The sequence below is a fragment of the Triturus cristatus genome, chromosome 12 (assembly GCF_964204655.1).
Source record: "Triturus cristatus chromosome 12, aTriCri1.1, whole genome shotgun sequence".
In the NCBI taxonomy this organism is placed as follows: domain Eukaryota; kingdom Metazoa; phylum Chordata; class Amphibia; order Caudata; family Salamandridae; genus Triturus; species Triturus cristatus.
In genome coordinates, this window is record NC_140595.1 from 682,804,807 (window position 1) to 682,827,139 (window position 22,333).

Sequence of the window (22,333 nt, forward strand, 5' to 3'; positions counted from 1 at the left end):
GGGCGCGCCAGCCCTCTCTGCAGCTGCGGCCTTGGAGCGCTCCCACGCCTGGGTTTGTCAGCTGGGAGCTGCGAGGGGTGGGGGGTTTCCTGAATGGATTTTTTTTTGCTAATGTTATTTTATTATTATTAGGGGGAGTGACATATATACAAACTTTTATTTCCCTTCCGCCATAGCTCTGCTTTGATATACCGTACTGCGCTTGTGGTGAATGCCCCACCCACTAAATCACTATGAGTACTCCCACGATGGATCAGTCAGCAATGAAGACTCTGCTGCTAACTCAGATGATGGTATGCCCTATTTGAAGTGAATAACACCACCTAGGCGTGGGGAAGGAAGCAAGTCCTTTTGTTATTATATTCCCTCACACACCCTAGTGGTGTCATGCTTCATCATCGGGTCACCCCGACACCTACAGGTCAGGGTGGGCTCAACCAATATTTCAGGGAGCACTTAATGAGATGATTTTTGGCCAGGGGGTTGAAAGATAAAAAAAAAAAAAAAAAAAAAAAAAAAAAAAAAAAAAAAAAAAAAAATCGGCGTCAAACCCCAGTTTCCCTTTATTCTTGGGTTTGGCACGGATGTTAAAAAATAGAAAAGAGGGTTTCTAGGGGTATTGTGGTCCTAGGACCCTATTGTCAACATGTTTCTGTCCCTAATGCCCCATAAAGGGTGCACGGACATTCATCAGGGCTTGTACCCCCTGTAAGATAGGAAAAAAGGGGGAGAAGTTCCCTATACTAACATGCAGTAAGGGCAGATAATTGCTCCTTATTAAAATGTGTTGTTCCCTAAATGAATTCACTCCATCCCAATTTAGGAGAGGATAAACATCTTGTGGGACTGCTACATATGGGGTAGCCCTGTAGTCACACTGCCACCAAGGGTCCTGCCCCGTGTAGACACCTATTTGGTACTGGTTCCCACAGCTTTTAATGTTATTTTATTATTATTAGGGAGAGTGACATATATACAAACTTATTTCCCTTCCGCCATAGCTCTGCTTTGATATACCGTACTGCGCTTGTGGTGAATGCCCCACCCACTCATTTACCTCTTGCTGTGTCTATGCACCTGGATTGCCACTCTGCATGCGTACCGTTCATCTACTTGTTCCCTTGAACCGTCACTGAGAAGGACATGTGCTGATCTCAAGCAAAACGATACCCCCCCCCTCTTGTGCCGCACATCACCATCGGGGAGGTCCCACCTTACATGCCTGCCTCTCCCTGACCTGAGCCTTCTTTGGTAGTGGTGGGGGTGACACCCTGACACCGCAGGCGGCCATTGCGGCATCTCCGGCCTCACGGCGATCCAAAGATGGCAGCTCCGCCTTGGTGATCTCCCGGGCCGCTCCGAGGCCCTGAACTATGGTACTCCTCCTAGTGCACCCCGGAGAGAGGAGGATCCTGGAGAACTGCTGGCGCCGCTCCAGCTGAATTAGCAGTGCCGCCTCCCCTCCTTGGCACCGGCAGAGCACCCGCCTGATTGTGAGGCGTTGGGAGCGCCTAGAGAGATCCTACCTGCCGTACGACCTGGGCAGACCTGACTGGAGGAGGTGTGGCGCCGGACAGTCGATAAACGCTCGGCCGCCGATTGGGCGGCGACAAAAGGAGAGGAATGTTGCTTCCCCATACTGTTTCTGTGCCGCTTTGCCATAGAGGGAGCCCACACAAACTACTGGGTTGGCGGACTGGGCCTGTGACTGGCGGCCTGGTGTGGCAGTGGGCCCTACGGCAAGTCAGACAGTGGCAGAAGGGTTGCGCGACCCAATCATACGCGCCCCCTCCCCACGCTGGTCTGCGCCAGTGTGCCGGGACCGGACTGCCACTGCAGGGATCCTGGGCCAGACACGAGGCCCCCCTCCTAGGAGGTGACTGCAAGTCAGGAGCTGGGGTGAGCCTGGGAACGGACTGTCGCACTTCCTGGCAGCCGCTAAAGAGGTGAGGAGCCTGGGCGCTTGCTTGATCCTTGGGCGTGGGGGATCTGGCCATCAGTTGGGCGGCAGGGAGTTTTCCCTCCACTTCTTCCACCCCACTTGTGCCGCACTCCCGGCCCCAGCAAACCCCCGCCTGCCCCGCGCATCTCCCCCACCCAAGACGCCATGACGTATTTGCTTGGCTTTTCCTACCGGCCTAGCCTGCCAAAAGGTTTCTTGTCTTTATGGGGCCATGTGTTTGGCCCCATAAAGATAAGAAACCTTTTGCGACCAACGCAAAGCAAGCGAGTCCGTCCAAATGGGACTGCTCGAAAAGCCAAGCAAATACGTCACCGACACCTCTTTTCCAATGGCTGGCCACCGTTTAGCATAAACGGTGACGCCAGCCAATGGAAAAGAGGGGCGGAGCTTAATGCCCCTTACAGAAAATACCTGTTAACACAATCTCGCCATCGAGACTGCGCATGCGCGCAGCTACGCCAGGCAAGACCTAAAAACACGCTGCAGCAAAAACAAAAGCAGACTGCTTTCTGTATAAAATACAACTATGAGATAAAGACTTTAATTCAGTGTCCTTTTGCGATGTAAAATGTACCCTAATGCACTGCACTGCAAGCACTCTACAGCAGACAGAAAGACCCATCAAACTGCCACTAGCATGAGGAGAGAGGGTAAATCGACTGCCCTTATGTGGGTGAATTGCACCAAAACAATGCAGTGACGCAAATATTTTTGTAACTATAACATAACTCCCTACAGGAATATCATAATTCTCTGTGTAACAATGTAACTCGTAATCACATAACTCTTAAGTTTGGAGTCAAATTAATGAACATGTAATTGTATATTGACAAAATATTTTGTGAATGCATTTTAACCTGCCACCATAACTATTTGCAATGACACCATGATAAAAAAAAAATCTTATAAGGGCCTCATCAGGAAGGTCTGCAATGTAAAGGAAACCTAAGAGCTTTATATCTGAGACCATGTTGGATTTTCTACACGGATTAAATGTAGCTGTCAGGGTCTCTAGGCGAGGCACATATTTACTCTAAATAGACCAAGTATCATCACTAAGAAAGGTCTGGGGCAGGAGGTCCTGAACGATAGAACAGAAAGTGCACTGCTGGCTAAACACCAAGAACGAAGCTGCTCTTCCTCTAAATGCCAAAACTAGAAGGGCCAAGAGTTCTCTTCAAGAGAGGCCGAGTGCCAACGAGACGGAGAATTTCAGAAAGCTGCACCGTCCCAACCAACGGCAAATGCATTAACTCAGCCAAAAACAATCCCGGCACAGCTATATCCCTAAAGACCACCCAACAGCAAAAATCCAGGAGAGGCCACCACAGACCAAATGATTGTTCCAGGTCAGGTTCCAAAAGCAGCAAACCACAGAAAGTAATTCCCCCAACACGAAAAGAGACGCAGGCAGCAGAATCCACTCCGCAAGGCCACACCAGTAGCTTCGATCAGCAGCAACTTTATACAGGCCAACAGAGTGGGAGACTCACGATTTATAAAGCCAAAACTGTATTAATTGTAGCTGGCTCACACCTGAAATTGCATTTGTTTCAAAGTACGTCAATGGGGATAATGAAGTCTCCCAGTTTTTATTTGAAACCTCCCACCTATTTTTTTCAAAATGTTGGAATGTATGCAACGTCTTCTACAAGACAGAAGCAACAGTGGCAAAAGTCCAGGGTTGTAACACAGGCCTCTGCAGCCCCCGTGACGAAGGGTGCCCTCCCAACCTTTTGAGGGCGCCATTCAGACCCAGGTTAATGAATCTCATTCTCTATGAGATATAGGAGACTCAGTGAGGCCTTTAAGTTTTGTGTTATGTCACTGCAGACATTCACTGCAGACATTCACCGCTAGAGCTTTCTTGGTTTTTAAACAGTCCTGGCCTATCTGGAAGCATATTGAAGCAAGAAAGGATGCGGAGTATGGAAGCGGATAATATTATATTGCTTTTTGGCCAAATTTACAAGATCCCCGAAAAATGAAATCCCCTATTCAATACTATGTCAGTCATATTGTGAAGGCACATGCATGCATAACAATGCATGCACGACTACAGAATAAAATGACTGCATCATCGCACCTTTTTTGTCGATATTAAACAGCATCCGCAAATCCAGTATTTCCAAAGGTGAGATCTATGGACTTTACCAATACTTGCTATTCCTACTGCTGGCTTCATAAATACAGGCTAGTACTAGCAAGGGGCGCTGCCAGAGGAACCTAAGAGAAAGCCAGAGATAGCAGAAGCTGCCCCGGAGGACTCATCCCCCTGGCCTATTGCGGCATCCAGGAAAGAAAACACACTGATCAAAAAAGGTACCTTGCAGACACAGAGAACGGTCTCCTGCTTTGGAACCCATGATAGCTTTGCTCTAAGAAAGGTGTAATGAAGTCTGAAGTAGGTGGAGGAAAGACGCAGGAGCGCATTCTGCTGGCGTATTCGTTGGTAGAGCGCATGGAGGTGAAAATGGATACGTGGAGAGAGGATGTCAGTCGGAGAAAGCCGGAGCAGAGGAAGAAGCAAGAGCTCGCGACTAGGAATGTGTAGCGGCACCTGGTAGTTACCCAGCACCTTCTGGGAGTGGGAGCACCGCTGCTTCCAAATTCACTTGATTATAGGTTATAAAACAGTACTGTAAATGTTCCCTCTATGTACAGCGATACAATGAAACTCTCCAGCAACAGCAAACAATTAATATGGCATTTTGGATTCTTTTTGTAAAATCCTGGAGTTGCGCATGTAGGCTAAGCATGCAGTTTTAAGGTATGGGCTGCAGGTCTATACAGAGCGACTGGAATTATGCAGCAATGTTGGGCCAAACATCGTAGCAGAGTTTTTAAAATTATGCAGTAGGAAAAGTAAACTTATGCGGGAAAATGTGGCACAATCTGTGGCAGTATTATTTCATTTTTGTTGCCATTGCAACACCTACTAATACGGTCTGGTCAAAGCTGCACCTCATTAGTAACAGTTTACCACACGAATATGGCAACTAGAAGGTCATCAGTTAACCTTTGCAACAGCACTGACGTTACACAGAACCACACATTTGAGGGTTTTTTAGGTTTTACCTACAAGACAGCTTTTAGTTGCCTGTAGGCAAAAACCTCTTGTGGACCACACCAGAAACGTACAGTGGGCTTAGAGCCTGCACACTGCTTGCCATTGGTTGTCTTTATTGTCACTATTGTTTGCTTACTTCTTACTCAATGGCTTACCATCCTATTCTTGAGTTTGTCCCTCCCCTGGAGCATAGATTCTTTACTATCTTTTGATTAGCTTACATATCCTTCAACGGCACGCCTTAAGAAACGACTTTTTCTTTTTCATTGAGCGCCCCAACAGAGTGCATTTGTTTTCTTGCTCTCTTTCAATCTTGTGTGTTACTTACCTCCCCCAGTACCTCTGCCTTCATTGCTTTCCGTTCAACCGCCCTGCCAACTTGCGCCTTTGTTGCCCCCCCCCCACACCTCGCAGTCATTTGAATATATATATTTTTCCATTTTTTTTAGTAGGGCCTAGCTTCTTTTGGGCCCTCGCCTCTATCTGCCTACTCCTCATTGCTTACCCCTCAACCCACCGCCTTCCCAGTTGCTACTCCAACCCGGTGTTCAATTTTACAGGTTTTTTTTTATTTCATATTTAGGAGGGCCAGGCAGCTGTCATTTGTTGACAAGCTGCTTTATCATCTCAAATGAGATTTTGTGAGAAATAATTGTTATTACCAATCTAAGTGTCATCCCCTATTTTAGACTGGTAAAGAAAAACAAATGGTGTCCACATCATGACGTAGACAGAATAAAGCAACAGTGGCTACAGCATCAGCAAAATGCATTGGAAAAGTCAAAATGTCAACTAGGCTTTTTTAGTAATCTTTATTTAGTCTGCTTGAGCTCGTAACTTTTGGGTTAAATCTACAAATTATGCGGCAAATGGTGGATTAGGTGGCAAATGGTGGATTAGGTGGCAAATGCAGCCATTCATAATGACACAGAAAATGCCATAACAGCAGAATCATATAGTTCCAGAGGCCCTGAATATGCATCATGAGAACACAAGCGATATCACTGGGTAGCTGCAGCAAAAACCCAAGCCAGGTTTGAAATCTACAGTTTCCATGGTCAACTCTTATTCGGAGAAGATGCAAAGTCTACTCCAGAGCTCTCAAGTATCCCACGTGGGTTTAGGTCATAATGCCCTTAAATCCACGTTATTCTTTACATTCTGGGACTTCCGACTTTACCTTCATAATGGGCTAAAATGGCGGAGAACCAGATTTAAAAGAATAGGCCTACACTGGATGAGTGCCTCATCAATGCACCTGGGAGATCTCTAGTCTTCACATAGCTACCGAGTTTCCCCAGATCACAGTAAGTCACTGACAATTGTATGCCACTAGATCTGCCTTAGGCATGGCCTTGCAAAGATTTCACTAGTCTAGGGACAATTACTTTCTAAATGGACCTTCAGATCTCATTAGAGAACAGTGTCTGATTTGGCTTGAGATGGCGTGTTATCACTAGAGTCTGACACTTTCAAGCGAGCTCGAGGTTTATACTGTAAGCATTAGCTCACGCATCCAAATTCAGGTGTCCAAGTTCTTATTGCAGGAGTGCAGGTTTGGATGGCCATGCACTCCGGGCACTTCCTGAAGTGAAGAATGTTTATGGGAATGACACACACGCACAAACCCCGGACCACTGTCACATGCAACCCCCCCCCCCTGACATTGGCACAATATAACACACCCAAGACAAAACATTTTGGCACAGGTCTGGAGGATGCAAACGGCATTCACAGGGCCTGGGAGATATTGATATGCACTTGGGGAGTGATAAACAATAACATGTGCTGTCAGAAGGGGTCATTCAAAGATACTGACACTAGGACAAGGACACAACACAAGCATTGGATCGGGGAGACACCAATGTACTGGCACAGACAGACAGACATTTGACTTATACAATGGGTCTGAGAGACACCGATACACACAGATAGGGATGTACAAAGAGGGACAGTGAGTCACGAACAGGAACTGATACATAAAAGACTTACCACACTTACAGGATGAAGCAGAAGACTGCCAGGTACAACCCTACCAACAACAGTTTGAGTACTAATGTCAAGGAGACACAGATGCATGTGCATCAGAAACCGAAAGCTCACAACCAGGAGGTACCGGAGGCAAAAACTGGGGCACTGGGACATGAAGACACACACTCAGCCAATATCCGATACTCAATACCCATTGAACATGCTCAAATGGTTTACTGGAAGGCTGCATGCCAGACACTTGTAGTAGAAATCCAGAACCAGTAGACATCAGTCTGCATCCTGAACACAGGAAGACACTAACTTACAGACAGTCACCACAACAAAAGACCAACAAAATGTTATTTCATCAGTAAGGGACAGGTGCAATATCAGACGTCCATCTCGGCGACTCCCACCCTTGGAGAGGCCCTCAGTTTGCCTACTAAGTACAGAACATTTACACTAAGTGAAACAGTAATCTGTTACAAAAACAAAATCATGAGTTGGAGAATTTCAAAACCCAACCCACCATTCAGAGCTCCTTCCACTTTCGGGGCACCATGCTTTTTGTAAACCGGCAAGCAACATTCAACCGTCTGCACTGTGAGACACCTCTTAGAGACCAAGGCATTAACAAATGTTACTCTGTACAGAGTATATCACACAGCATAGTGAGGGCACAAGTGGGCACTGTTAGCATTAATCTGAGGCCCAGCCCAGAGATGTTTACTTGTTTAAAGTCCCCTTCTTATATGTCTATGGTCAGTTGGAAAGCAATTGTCACTGTTCGATAATGGTAATACCTTACTGAATTGATGGGCAGTGATCACCTTGAGCCTAGAAGACACTCTTAGCTCTTGAACTAAGCAAATCCCTCCTCTAAAATGCTAACGAATGGCAAATAAGTGAACCTAAATACCAATGATTGATGCTCTCATCCAGGGTCAGACGTGGTACCTCGAGATAGTGTGAAGGAGGCATAATGCCCATCATTAGCAAAATTAATCTGTACACCTAAACAAGATCCTCGCAATGATATCCAGAGCCGAAACCAATTCTCCAACAGCAACCCACCAATTCTACCAGCAACTAATAATACCATGGCTTCCACCACAGCTCCTCAGAAAACACCTCTATGAACAACATGCATACAGCAAGAGCCTGCACAGAGCAGACCGAACATCCATTACATAACGAGACAAACTAAGAAGTGTAAGAAAGAAAAAAACAAGGAAGCAAGCCTTTTAAATCTATACACTCAGGATCTGGGATAGCACTTCACTTTCCATCAGTACCACCCCAATGCTGCTTCAATTTAAAACAGAGTTGAAGCCTCACTTCCTTAAAGAACACTACATCACAGTGCATTATAAGAACCACAAACCAGCTCTCTCTCTTATCACTTGTTGACTTTATGCTGGTCTTTGATCATGTACAGTGCTCTGCAGTCTTTTGGCTAGGTTCATACTACATAAATACCATACAATTACATATATACAAACATTGTGGGCTCGAAAACATCGCAATTACAAGTTGATATCTTCTCATTTCCCCTATGTAATGAAAACGGTGCTATGTTGTGAGGCTTAACCACTGTGTACCATAAAAACCATGAAGTTGTAAAAAATTGTCAAGACAATGTGGATCTACTTTCATTGAGTCTACATCGGTGCATTAAAAGGAAATATAGAAGTGCAGGTACTCGCTATTTATGAGTAGCTCTTTGCTCCTGACAAGTCCTGATACTCTCCCATTAAATGTTTTACAGCAGTGCTAAGTGCAAGTACTCTCCCTTTCAAATTAAAGAAGTGCAGGTACTCCGTAGCGCACACAACCTGGCCAATTAAAACACTGGATAACATGGCCTTGAAGGAAAAGTAACCTGGCATTATATATCCAAGTCTCTTCCATTGGGGTTTTGGAATTCATTAATTTAACCTCTGAAGTGAAAGTTCCTATTTAACCATTCTTCCCTGTTATATTTTGAATGTGCTCATTTTAGAAATCCATAATTTCTATGTATATAAAAGGGACTATAAAAAAGTAAGAATGAGTTTATTTGCAGACAGGAAAAATGTCTCATCTGCTCAGATTTAATTCAATATCCAGGGCTCTAAATAATGCGTCCTCCTTCCGTCAACTACTTACTGCATGGTGCTCATTCCATGATGAACCTTTGCAACCCCATCATATACCGTCACCTGGGATAAAATGTACAGTTCTTCTGACAGTTTTAGCATGGTAATTCACCTCAGATCCCTCAAAAGCAAATTAATAATTCCTAGTGAATTCCAGTCTCTGTGTCAACTCTCATACTGCCAGCCAGTCCCAAGAATCAATCTCCAATGCACAAGTAATGCGCTTCCACTACCATGGTGCCAACCCCACACAAACTATGGGGCTGTCCCTCGACCTGGCCTTTTCTTTGAACATGTAACTCAACCTCATTGAAAAGACAAATTTCTGCAGGACTGTCAGACCAATGTTCAGCCCCTCTGAGACAGCTCAGCCAAATCCATCAATCATGCAAACAGGCCCACCACACGAATGTTAAAAGAACAAAACAGAACCCACTGGAGAGCTCTTGCAGGCACTGAATGACATTGGAAAGAATACCTACAGATGGAGAGCGGTATGATTCAAGTATGATTCAAGAGTAGCAGGACAGTGGCACCGTTCAGTACTTAATTAGTAAAAGATGGAGTGCCGGTGCCTGAAGAACCTATTCAGAAACCCATGGATGGTGCAATTAAATGTTGGCGCCCTAAATCTCAAGGTTAGTAGTCTTAAACCACCTCAAGTCTCTTTAATCCACCACCAGACACTCCTTCCCCCTTTAGTTCACTCGAGTTCTCCCTTTGGAATGTTTATGTTCTTTTTCTTCATCCTCTTTTTGATTTGTGTATTTGTCACTCTCTTGCTCTCTGTAATTATCTGTTGCAGAAAAATAAATGCTGGTTCCCAAAAATAAGTGCCAGTGGCAACCACCGGCTCAAATTAAGCACTGGCTCTACAGTAAAGTTCCTGCTCTAAGTACACCCTGCTGGTCTCCAGAAATCACACATGGGTTGAAACTGCATCAATGTTAATATCAGTGGGGCACAGTCTCAAAGCTCTCTTCCTAATCGTGTAGGGGTGGGAAGTAATAAAACAGCAGCAGAAATAGCATGTCTCCTTTGCTCATGGACCCAGTCATGGAGATTAGCTTGCAGCGACCACTGGTCATCATCACCTTTAGAGTGACCCCCACACACGAGTGCTGGAGGCTGGTTTTTGGAAAGTAAGTGCAAACCTTTTTATATAGATGATTTTCGTGATCAAAGCAGTTTCTTCCAGTGTGTGTTTGGATATGATGTACATATATTGCATCATTATTATTATTATACAACCCAAAATGTTTGTCAAGAAGAATTAATGGTTGTGCTGTCTTTTCACTGCCTTTTCATTAGCCCATGAGAGCACAGTAACAACCGCTAGTGTTTGAAAACATAGAATTTTGCAAAATCCTTGAGGTACCTTAACATACGCTGGAGAAGTAGTCATCAAGCCCATCGTCGAGAAGAGATGAAAGTAAAGAAGACCTATGACCATATAGACAAGCTACTGTGTTTTATACACACAAGAGAGTTCAAGAAAAAAGTAGCATGAAAGGAAAGGGAGGAAAGAGAAAGGGAGGAAAGGGATTTACTGTTCGGTGCTCTAATTACTGATGTTATTGCTCAAATCAGTTCATCTAGCTCGGAAGAATGCAAGGGCGTAGCCAGTTATAAATCAATTATATTGGGGGGGGGGGGGGGGGGTTCAACCTGCCAAAACAGTTAGTGGTCAAACTGAAAAAGTCACAGCATAACACGTCTATAACATCAACCAATTGTGGTTACTTACTGCTGGACTCTAGCAGCTGAAAGTCATACTTAGTCATGGACTTTATTCCTAGCGGAAATGTGATTTAAAAGTGGCAGGACAGGCCACTCCAAACTACCTCAATTGCAAGCAAACAGAAATTAGATCGTGCTGAGTGAGTCCCTGCCTTCTTTATTACCATGTGCCTGGCACAATCAAGACTCTGAAAACACTGGGATGAGCCTTAGCTGTCTTTAATCCTCTATGTCTGGTAGAGTCTAACTAAACAAGCATTGGCATAGGCAATAGGTCTCACCTTTGGGACCTTGTAAGTGTTTAGCCATGCAGCACATTATCACCCACCGGGTGTAATGGAACTAGTACTTATGTAAAGTGCTTTGATACCTTCATTCGCGCTACATAATGCAAAAAATAAAAAGGAATGAAAGGAGAAGTGCTTGCAGATTTCTGAGGTGGGGGAGCGAAAAGATGTACTTTGTAGAGTTACGCTGTGCCTATCTGCTGTAGAGGTTTGGTTTTTCTCCACAACAGTTAGGGTAAAATGCTGATTGCTAACATTCTTCTGTTTTTTTTTTTTTTAACCAGAAGCATGATCATCCGATCAACAAATGGTTAAGCATCACAATGTAGCTATTTACTGAAACACCACAAGGAGGTTCGTTCCCTTCCTCCCAAAGACAGGAGTGGTCTTTAAGGAGCTTTAACTACTGCAGCAGCTGCTTGTTGCCTTCCAGGGTAGGCTTGTTGGCCAAGGCCCGCTCATTAGACGGTGCTGACGATGCCGCTGAAAAGTAAGATGTCACTGTAACTGATTTCGTTTCTGTTCCTTTTTGTTTTAGAGAAATTGAAAGTGCACACTCGTGGAGGGGACGCGCCTTCTAATGAAAGGGGCATGGTCTGGAAATGAACATGACCCAAAACATATGGCAGCCTGCGGGCCGCCACTGCTGGCTCCTATTATATAATGCCAGTACCAAATCAGAAAGCAAGCACAGTATAGAAAATCAGGAGCCGAATTGAAAGGAGGCGAAAGTGAGTTATCCCAGTGTGCAAGTGAAGGCAGGGCTGGAGTATGCTGCATCTTTGTGCCGAGTAACAGGTGTTTATTGGCAAACAAATGAACGTTAATTAGTCCGTCTGCCTCTAGTAGGATGAAAGGCTGAGCAGATGCGCTGGGGTTCGAACCTACAGTTGTGAGGTCAAACTGAAGATTAATAGGGTGCTTGCCTTAAAGTTAAGATTGCATTATACAATGCCAGTACCAAATTAGAAAGCGAGCACAGTAGAGAAAATCAGGAGCCGTGTGTGTAAGCAGAGGCCTCGCCACCTCTGCCTCGGCCGCCACTGTCAAAACAGGATTCTGCTGCCTTCCTCCTTCCACAAGTCAACAGCAATGGGCCTAGCATGACAGCGAATGCACAAGTTTCTCATTGCAAACAGAGCATTGACAGGGTTGTGCGTGTGCATGTGGCATGTGAACGGAGGGTTGGTTAAGAACAAAAAAATGAATGGCGTGAGAGAGAAGCAGGGCGAGTGAGCACGGCAGCGCGGCTAACGCGCTAATTAAAAACAGATGGTGACATGAGCCTGAACAGATGGCGCCCCTGCTCGTAACCGCAAGCCGTAGGCCTTGGGAGGATACATTTCCTGGGAAAGGTGGGACATGCACCCGCCTTTGCCCAATTGTGTGCTGTCTTTTTAGAAAGACGCACGCAAAGCCCAATAGAAAAAATGCTTCAAAAAAAACACATGCACGAGCTTGTGAAAAGTCTAGAGTGATTCCAAGAGGTCGTTTTCCTAGAGCACCGCATGTGCGCTTTGCTAGGCTCGACCTAAAAACCCAATGATGAGCCCTTGCTGTCTTCAATGTCATGTGCCTGCCTGGCAGTCAGGGCTCTGGATACACAAGGATGAACCCAGAATCAAGTGACAGCACCATGTTCTGGGAAAATAGCTGGTCGGGACTCATCAACTCTGTTGCCCATTACTCCAGACTAGTCTCTTTCATTGCCAAATATCCTGACCTTGTAGCACAGGGAAACCATATGACCTCATAGCATTGGAGACCGGTTCCAAGTCCTGGGCTGACAAGTGCCACCAAACTCAGAATCCGAGTGTCATTGGACCGCTATACTATGAGCTAGAAGAAGGTAGAAGGGAAGTCCAAAAGTAAAATCTACCGACCACCACCCCCTCACCACGGAAACTTCCCCCCAGGGCTTTAAATAGAAATATAGAAGCGCAGGCACTCAGTATCGGACAGTACCTGCCCATTTAAAGCACTGACTTCCCCTCTTTTCATGTCGTGGACATGGGAGAGTGGAACCCACCTCAAGGCTGCTGCCGCCCCGAGCAGAATGTTGTAAATACATATTAGCTTTGTTGGTACTTACCCTACTTCTTGTGCGTCCTTTCCCAGTTCTGATCTTAGAACGCTTACTATTCAAAGCACAGTTTTTAGTGATAAATCGAAAGTCTATTGCCGGGAACAAAGGCAATACAACCTCGCTACCTTATTTCAGGAGGGCGTAGTGAAATGTGGTTAGTTACTCAAACGTCAAAATGTCGAATACATACTTAGCACATTTCGTTTTTCTTGCCGCTGGCTAAGGGATGTTTCCTGTTCGTTGACGTCTGCTTGGCTCAAAGGACCATCCGCCTCTTCTCTGACCCGGTTCATACACCTGACTTAACAATATCAAGGAAGCTCATTCCCTCTTTTCCTCAAAGGTGAAATACCGCAGAGCGGGGCGTCTGGCGCACGGCAGAGCACGCGCTTCAACCGCTTTCTCGAGGCACGCGGCCCCGAAATAACCGCCATGTCTTCCCTGAAACGGCGACCAGAGCTCAGAGCAAATCCCGGTGACGCGGCAGTGACGCAGGAGCATTCCTGGGTTTACAAGAGGCCTCCGATTGGGAGATCAAAGGAGACGCGGGAAAGGCTTTGCAGCTGTCAGGGGCGAGTTATGAAAGAGCGACATCTGAATGTGATGAGCGCTTACAGATCCCGCCAAAAGAGGGGGCCGCGGGGGAGCCTCGCGACTCCAGTACTGGGTTGGGATCCGGCTCCAAGCTGCAGCACTGCCAGGACGCAGAAGTGAATGAGCTACACGTATGGGCCTTGTTAGTTAGAGGCTGCCTCGCCATCTTAACTTCCCGTGGTGTCAGCTCTGCACAACACATCACAGCAGCCACACAGCAACACACCAAATCCGCCCATCACCCATCCATTCACACCACCATCCACACCACCTACTGAGTTCTGTGCCACGTGCAGAGGGAAAGCATTTTAACAGTAAAAAGTACATTTTGGGGTACATCTTCGTATTTGCAGCTCACAATGGTTCTAGCGCACGTCATACTATGCCAACAACTCAATTAACAGACAGTTGAAAATAGATGTAGCTCGTACCACAGAAAGTATTAAAACTGCTCTATGTGCAGACGTGCCAAGTATGAAAATACCAGAGAGGACATGCGCAGACGCCCCATGACCAGTGAAAAGAATTCAACTAATTTGCTTTAAAAATGGTTTAATTTTGGTACAGATATTGTAGAGACATTAAAAGAAAACTAGACAATACTTATCGATTGGAGGACTTCGCATTGGAGTCAATTTTGAAGAGTGGCTCTGTGCATTGCTATATATACAGTAACTACTTTTAGAAATGTAGGAATTTGATGGTGGTGGCTACATTTGCACTCCTGAAGTTTTCTCTGTATAAATGTGGGCAGGTAAGACTTGACATTTATTTGCTGAAAAATGCCAGTAAATTAATCGGGACATGTGGATTTTAGTGTATTAAGTACCAAAATCTGCAGGTTATTCAACTTTTTCGGGGCAAAATTTCTAATTGGAGTAATGGACCCGATAATTTCGGACCCAAACACCGTCCCATTCCGAATGGGGGCCTAAATATTTTACCGTAATGACGTGGGTAGAGGGCCTCAACATTGTAAATAAGATCAGTTTAAATCTGGCCATTCTATGCCATTCCAACATCCTGAAATTCAACGAGAGTACCATTCAGGAATGCCATGGTTAAATGAAATTGGCCAGTTGTGTTCATCACCACCACCGGAAGTGAAATTAGGTTCGATTCGATACTTTCTGTGCTGAGGTCACTGAAATGGAATTGGATGAGATTCAGTAGCTAGCAGATAGAAAATCTGTGGTTTACCCCGTGGCGGAGGGTGGAGATATCCTCAATTTTTTTAGTATTGGTTGGTCACGCATTTTGCGAGGTTGCCGGCAGCTCACAAATACAAGCTATGGGTTGGGATGCTCCATCGCAGCCTCTGCGGAGGGTTAGCTCTGCCTCTTCTTCAAGGAGTAGACCAGGTGGAACAATGAATTCAACTGCTGCAGTATGCAAGGCGTGTACATAATGTGCTCCAGGAAAAGCAAAATACTCAAATAGGACAGAAACTGTTACTTTCACCGCTAGGAGAACAGGTGCGCTTGAAAAACAGACCACCGACCCCTAGTGTACAGGTCCGTACTGAGCAGAGAACGCCTCAGCCAGAACAGCCACAGCTGTACACAGAACAGAGACAGCCTTAACCAAGAGAACAACTACAGGTGTACACACAACACAGACCTCCCACCCCTCGTGCACAGAGCGGCGACTGCCTACACCAGGCAAACAGGCACAGGTGTACACATAACAGAGGCCTCCTACACCAAGAGAACAACTACAGGTGAACACACAACACAGACCGCCCACCCCTAGTGCACAGGTGTGCAAAGAGCAGAGACCATCTACACCAGGAGGGGAACAACAGGTGTACACATAACAGAGACCCTCCATTCCAAGCCCATGGGTGTATACAGAGCAGAGTCTGCCTACATCAGAAGAACAGCCACAGGTATACACACAACACAGACCAGCCACCCCTAGAGTAAAGATGTACAAAGAGCAGGGACCGCCTACAGCAGGAGAACAAGCACAGGTGGGCACAGAACAGAGAGCCTACACCAGGAGAACAACCACAGGTGTGCACAGACCGCCCACCCCTAGTGCACAGGTGTGCAAAGAGCAGGGACCACCTACACCAGGAGAACAACAACAGGTGGATACAGAACAGAGACAGACTACACCAGGAGAACAACCACAGGTGTGCACAGAGCACCCACCCCTAGTGTACAGATGTACAAAGAGCAGGAACCGCCTACAGTAGGAAAACAGCCACAGGTGGGCACAAAACAGACAGCCTACACCAGGAGAACAACCACAGGTGTGCACAGACCACCCACTCCTGGTGCACAGGTGTGCAAAGAGCAGGGACCGCCTACACCAGGAGAACAAACACGTGTGCATAGAACACAGACAACCCACCCCAGGTGCACAGGTGTGCTAAGAGCAGGAACTGCCTACACCAGGAGAACAACCACAGGTCAGCACAGAACAGAGACCACCCACCTCTGGTGCACAGGTGTGCAAAGAGCAGGGACCGCCTACACCAGGAGAACAACCACAAGTCAGCACAGAACGGAGACCAGCACAGAGCAGAGACCACCCACCCCTAGTGCACAGGTGGGCAAAGAACAGGGACAGCGTACACCAGGAGAACAACCACAGGTGGGCACAGAACAGAGACAGCCTGCACCAGGAGAACAACCTCAGGTGTGCACAGACCACCCACCCCTGGTGCACAGGTGTGCAAAGAGCAGGGACCGCCTACACCAGGAGAACAAACACAGGTGTGCACAGAACACAGACCACCCACCCCAGGGGCACAGGTGTGCAAAGAGCAGGGACCACCTACACCAGGAGAACAACCACAGGTCAGCACATAACAGAGACCACCCACCTCTGGTGCACAGGTGTGCAAAGAGCAGGGACCGCCTACACCAGGAGAACAACCACAAGTCAGCACAGAACGGAGACCAGCACAGAGCAGAGACCACCCACCCCTAGTGCACAGGTGTGCAAAGAGCAGGGACAGCCTACACCAGGAGAACAACCACAGGTGTGCACAGACCACACACCCCTGGTGCACAGGTGTGCTAAGAGCAGGGACTGCCTACACCAGGAGAACAACCACAGGTCAGCACAGAACAGAGACCACCCACCTCTGGTGCACAGGTGTGCAAACAGCAGGGACCGCCTACACCAGGAGAACAACCACAAGTCAGCACAGAACGGAGACCAGCACAGAGCAGAGACCACCCACCCCTAGTGCACAGGTGGGCAAAGAGCAGGGACAGCGTACACCAGGAGAACAACCACAGGTGGGCACAGAACAGAGACAGCCTGCACCAGGAGAACAACCTCAGGTGTGCACAGACCACCCACCCCTGGTGCACAGGTGTGCAAAGAGCAGGGACCGCCTACACCAGGAGAACAAACACAGGTGTGCACAGAACACAGACCACCCACCCCAGGGGCACAGGTGTGCAAAGAGCAGGGACCACCTACACCAGGAGAACAACCACAGGTCAGCACATAACAGAGACCACCCACCCCTAGTGCACAGGTGTGCAAAGAGCAGGGACCGCCTACACCAGGAGAACAACCACAGGTGTGCACAGACCACACACCCCTGGTGCACAGGTGTGCTAAGAGCAGGGACTGCCTACACCAGGAGAACAACCACAGGTCAGCACAGAACAGAGACCACCCACCCTAGTGCACAGGTGTGCAAAGAGCAGGGACAGCATACACCAGGAGAACAACCACAGGTGGGCACAGAACAGAGACTTCCTACACCAGGAGAACAACCACAGGTGTGCACAGACCACCCACCCCTGGTGCACAGGTGTGCAAAGAGCAGGGACCGCCTACACCAGGAGAACAAACACAGGTGTGCACAGAACACAGACCACCCACCCCAGGGGCACAGGTGTGCAAAGAGCAGGGACCACCTACACCAGGAGAACAACCACAGGTCAGCACATAACAGAGACCACCCACCCCTAGTGCACAGGTGTGCAAAGAGCAGGGACCGCCTACACCAGGAGAACAACCACAGGTGTGCACAGACCACACACCCCTGGTGCACAGGTGTGCTAAGAGCAGGGACTGCCTACACCAGGAGAACAACCACAGGTCAGCACAGAACAGAGACCACCCACCCCTAGTGCACAGGTGTGCAAAGAGCAGGGACAGCATACACCAGGAGAACAACCACAGGTGGGCACAGAACAGAGACTTCCTACACCAGGAGAACAACCACAGGTGTGCACAGACCACCCACCCCTGGTGCACAGGTGTGCAAAGAGCAGGGACTGCCTACACCAGGAGAACAAACACAGGTGTGCACAGAACACAGACCACCCACCCCAGGGGCACAGGTGTGCAAAGAGCAGGGACCACCTACACCAGGAGAACAACCACAGGTCAGCACATAACAGAGACCACCCACCTCTGGTGCACAGGTGTGCAAAGAGCAGGGACCGCCTACACCAGGAGAACAACCACAAGTCAGCACAGAACGGAGACCAGCACAGAGCAGAGACCACCCACCCCTAGTGCACAGGTGGGCAAAGAGCAGGGACAGCGTACACCAGGAGAACAACCACAGGTGGGCACAGAACAGAGACAGCCTGCACCAGGAGAACAACCTCAGGTGTGCACAGACCACCCACCCCTGGTGCACAGGTGTGCAAAGAGCAGGGACCGCCTACACCAGGAGAACAAACACAGGTGTGCACAGAACACAGACCACCCACCCCAGGGGCACAGGTGTGCAAAGAGCAGGGACCACCTACACCAGGAGAACAACCACAGGTCAGCACATAACAGAGACCACCCACCCCTAGTGCACAGGTGTGCAAAGAGCAGGGACCGCCTACACCAGGAGAACAACCACAGGTGTGCACAGACCACACACCCCTGGTGCACAGGTGTGCTAAGAGCAGGGACTGCCTACACCAGGAGAACAACCACAGGTCAGCACAGAACAGAGACCACCCACCCCTAGTGCACAGGTGTGCAAAGAGCAGGGGCAGCATACACCAGGAGAACAACCACAGGTGGGCACAGAACAGAGACTTCCTACACCAGGAGAACAACCACAGGTGTGCACAGACCACCCACCCCTGGTGCACAGGTGTGCAAAGAGCAGGGACCGCCTACACCAGGAGAACAAACACAGGTGTGCACAGAACACAGACCACCCACCCCAGGGGCACAGGTGTGCAAAGAGCAGGGACCACCTACACCAGGAGAACAACCACAGGTCAGCACATAACAGAGACCACCCACCCCTAGTGCACAGGTGTGCAAAGAGCAGGGACCGCCTACACCAGGAGAACAACCACAGGTCAGCACAGAACACAGACCACCCACCCCAGGGGCACAGGTGTGCTAAGAGCAGGGACTGCCTACACCAGGAGAACAACCACAGGTCAGCACGGAACAGAGACCACCCACCCCTAGTGCACAGGTGTGCAAAGAGCAGGGACCGCCTACACCAGGAGAACAACCACAGGTCAGCACAGAACACAGACCACCCACCCCAGGGGCACAGGTGTGCTAAGAGCAGGGACTGCCTACACCAGGAGAACAACCACAGGTCAGCACGGAACAGAGACCACCCACCCCTAGTGCACAGGTATGCCAAGAGTAGGGACCGTCTACACCAGGAAAACAACCAGGGGTGCACATAGAACAGAGACCCGCAATCCCTTGTCCGCGGGTGTGTACAGAGTGATTTCCGAGGACACAGAGTCCACCCAGGGGTACAAGTGTGTGTGTAAAGCCAAGATACTCCGATCCTTTGAAGGGTGGACATCGCTGCACCGCAAGGGAACAGGTGTGTGCAGAGGGTGTACGGGTCACTCAGACGACGAAAATAATGGGCGCGCCGTGCTCTCCTCAATGTTTGTGGTTATGGCGAGGCACAGAAACGGACAGCCTATCATTGTTTCAAAAGCGAAATAGCGGCCTAAAATCCCAGCTTTTAATGTCATACACATCCAGGTGTACCGTTTAACTGCCTTTTTAATGTAAATTTGCAACACAACGTGTCGCGTTAAATGAGTGACGCGCAAGCGCCTATCCCTAATCACTGTGGAGCATCAGTCAGTGAAGGAGACGCAGCCACGATTAACAATCATTAACAGCCTGACAAGGGGACTCCGCTGCACTGTTTGGGAGGCGGGCTGGATGTAAACATTAACCGACGAGGACACACGGCCAGGGGAGTGACTACGGAGATCTCCCGGGGCATACTGTGCTGCCCCGCCACCGAGCACCGGAAGCAGGCAGTACTCACAGGTACTGAGCACCAGAGTCAAGCAGTACTCACAGGCCCTACAACCTGAGGCATACTATTCTCACAGGTACTAAGGACTGTACTCACAGATATTGTGAATCAGAGTCATATGGACTCACAGTTACGGAGGACCACAGATATACTGTACTCACAGGTACTGAGGACTACTCACAGGTACTGAGGACTACTCACAGACACTGAGGACTACTCACAGGTACTGAGGCCTAGAGGCATACTGTACTCACAGGTATACTGTGGATCAGAGGCATACTGAACTCACAGGTATGCTATACTTACAGGTACTGAGGACTAGAGCCATACTCTACTCACGGGTACTCACATGTACAGAGGGCCAGAGGCATACTGTACTCACACCTGTACTGTGCACCAGAGGGATACTGTGCTCACCGGCACGGAGACTTAGTGTCTTGAAGTCTGCACTGAGCATTAGAGATGTACTTTACACATCCTCTGCTGAGCAGCAGACGCTCACTGTACTCACAGCTGTAGTGAACACAGGAGAAATATGGTACTCACGTGTATAAGCAAGAGAAAAGTACTTTACGTACACCTGTCGTGAGCAGTAAGCACCAGGGTCGTGCAGTGCTCAAACCTGTACTGAACATCACAGATGTACTGTGTGCTCACAACTGTTCTGTGCACCAGACACACTGCAGTCGGAGCTGTAACCTCCATTTCATGATGGCGACCTGAGTAACCTCCCCTGACGTCACGGATCCCGGTAGAACACGCGGCCTTGCTGCCCTATTGAGTAAGAGACCTCGCTTTACGCCCTCAGAATAGCACAGGACACGCGTCGGAAGTAAATTACTGTGAGAAACCAGAATGAATGATCCATAAACGAATTAAGGCGGAGGTGGGAAGGGAGTCTTGCAGAGGGCGAGGGCGGCGGACATGAAGGGTGACAGGTCGCCAAAGTGCCTAGGGCGACAGCCACGTGTCACACAGAAGCCAGGGTGTACTGGCCCGTCCCAAGAAGCGTCCAGACGAGCAAAGCTGCACGGCACACACACCTATTTCGCACAGCCGAGCGCAGCCATTGCTGAACACCAGAAAAACAGGAAGTGCTAAGAGCACGGGTCTGTGCAGATAGCAGTGCTAAGCAAGACCTGGCTGCAACATCCTGCCCGCCCCAGGCCAGGAAAGCAGGGCCACGTGATCAGGAGAAGCTGGGGGAATAGGTAAAGGAAAGGCACCCGAGCCAGGAAGCGTGGCATAGGCCCCGAATCACACTAAACATTTAAAATTAAATAAACACACACGCAAGTTTGGGACCTCACATTTCCAAGTATTTGCAATTCACAGCAGGTGTTCAGACATACTCCAGGGCAACATTCGTGAATGGTGTACAATTGCATGGATAACTTGTATTTTTTTTTTTTTTTATTAAAGGGAAAATATTTTGCCTTTTGGGTGAAACTCTTTATTCCCACCTCTCCAATTTTTGGGGTGCTCCATTCTCACCATGGGAAGAGACTTACTCCTTCCCTCAACAGTGGTAAATCTCTATTCCCAGGAGAGGAATGGATCAGGAAAAAACGATTGTAAATCCCTATAAATAAGCAGCATTTGTGAGAGTCCAGGAACTGTGGAAGCATTCCCACCCTGAAACGCCTACGGCTGTTGACTTAATCACACGAAAATGTTCCTGTCGAGTAATCCTTTTACAAGTGTAAAACCAGCCTGTGAGAGTTGCTGGAGTTCGTTCACGCTTGCAAAAATGGCTCTTTGTGGGTGTAAAGCAAAACGAAATGCAAATCGGGCAGAGTGAGAATCGGGCCCAGCAGGGAGTGTTCATGGTGAGCAAAGGTAAGAAGTGAGGAGTGAGGGCGCAAGAGGGCCACACCAGAGACTCATCATGGTGAGCAAAGGTAAGAACTGAGGGAGCAGCGAATGCAGCACGAGGGCCACACCAGGGACTCATCATGGTGAGCAAAGGTAAGAAGTGAGGAGTGAGTGCGCACAAGGGCCACACCAGGGACTCATCATGGCGAGCAAAGGTAAGAACTGAGGGAGGAGTGAGTGCGCACAAGGGCCACACCAGGGACTCATCATGGCGAGCAAAGGTAAGAACTGAGGGAGGAGTGAGTGCGCACAAGGGCCACACCAGGGACTCATCATGGCGAGCAAAGGTAAGAACTGAAGGAGGAGTGAGAGTGCGGCACGAGGGGCGCGGCAGGGAATGATCATGGTGAGCAAAAGTAAGAACTGAGGGAGGAGTG

At 48.3% G+C, this 22,333-nt stretch overlaps 1 protein-coding gene across 5 annotated transcripts in view; it reads right to left on the bottom strand.

Moving 5' to 3' along the window:
- The window catches only part of CMIP (c-Maf inducing protein), a 453,793-nt gene that overhangs the window by 406,615 nt on the left and 24,845 nt on the right, over nucleotides 1-22,333 (bottom strand). The window contains exon 1 of one of the 5 annotated variants that reach the window (XM_085638217.1): nucleotides 13,446-13,464. The exons of the other annotated variants lie outside the window; for them this stretch is intronic. The gene's annotated coding sequence lies outside the window, so the exon portion shown is untranslated. Of the gene's footprint in view, nucleotides 1-13,445; nucleotides 13,465-22,333 lie in introns of those variants that run through there. 5 annotated transcript variants of the gene reach the window in all.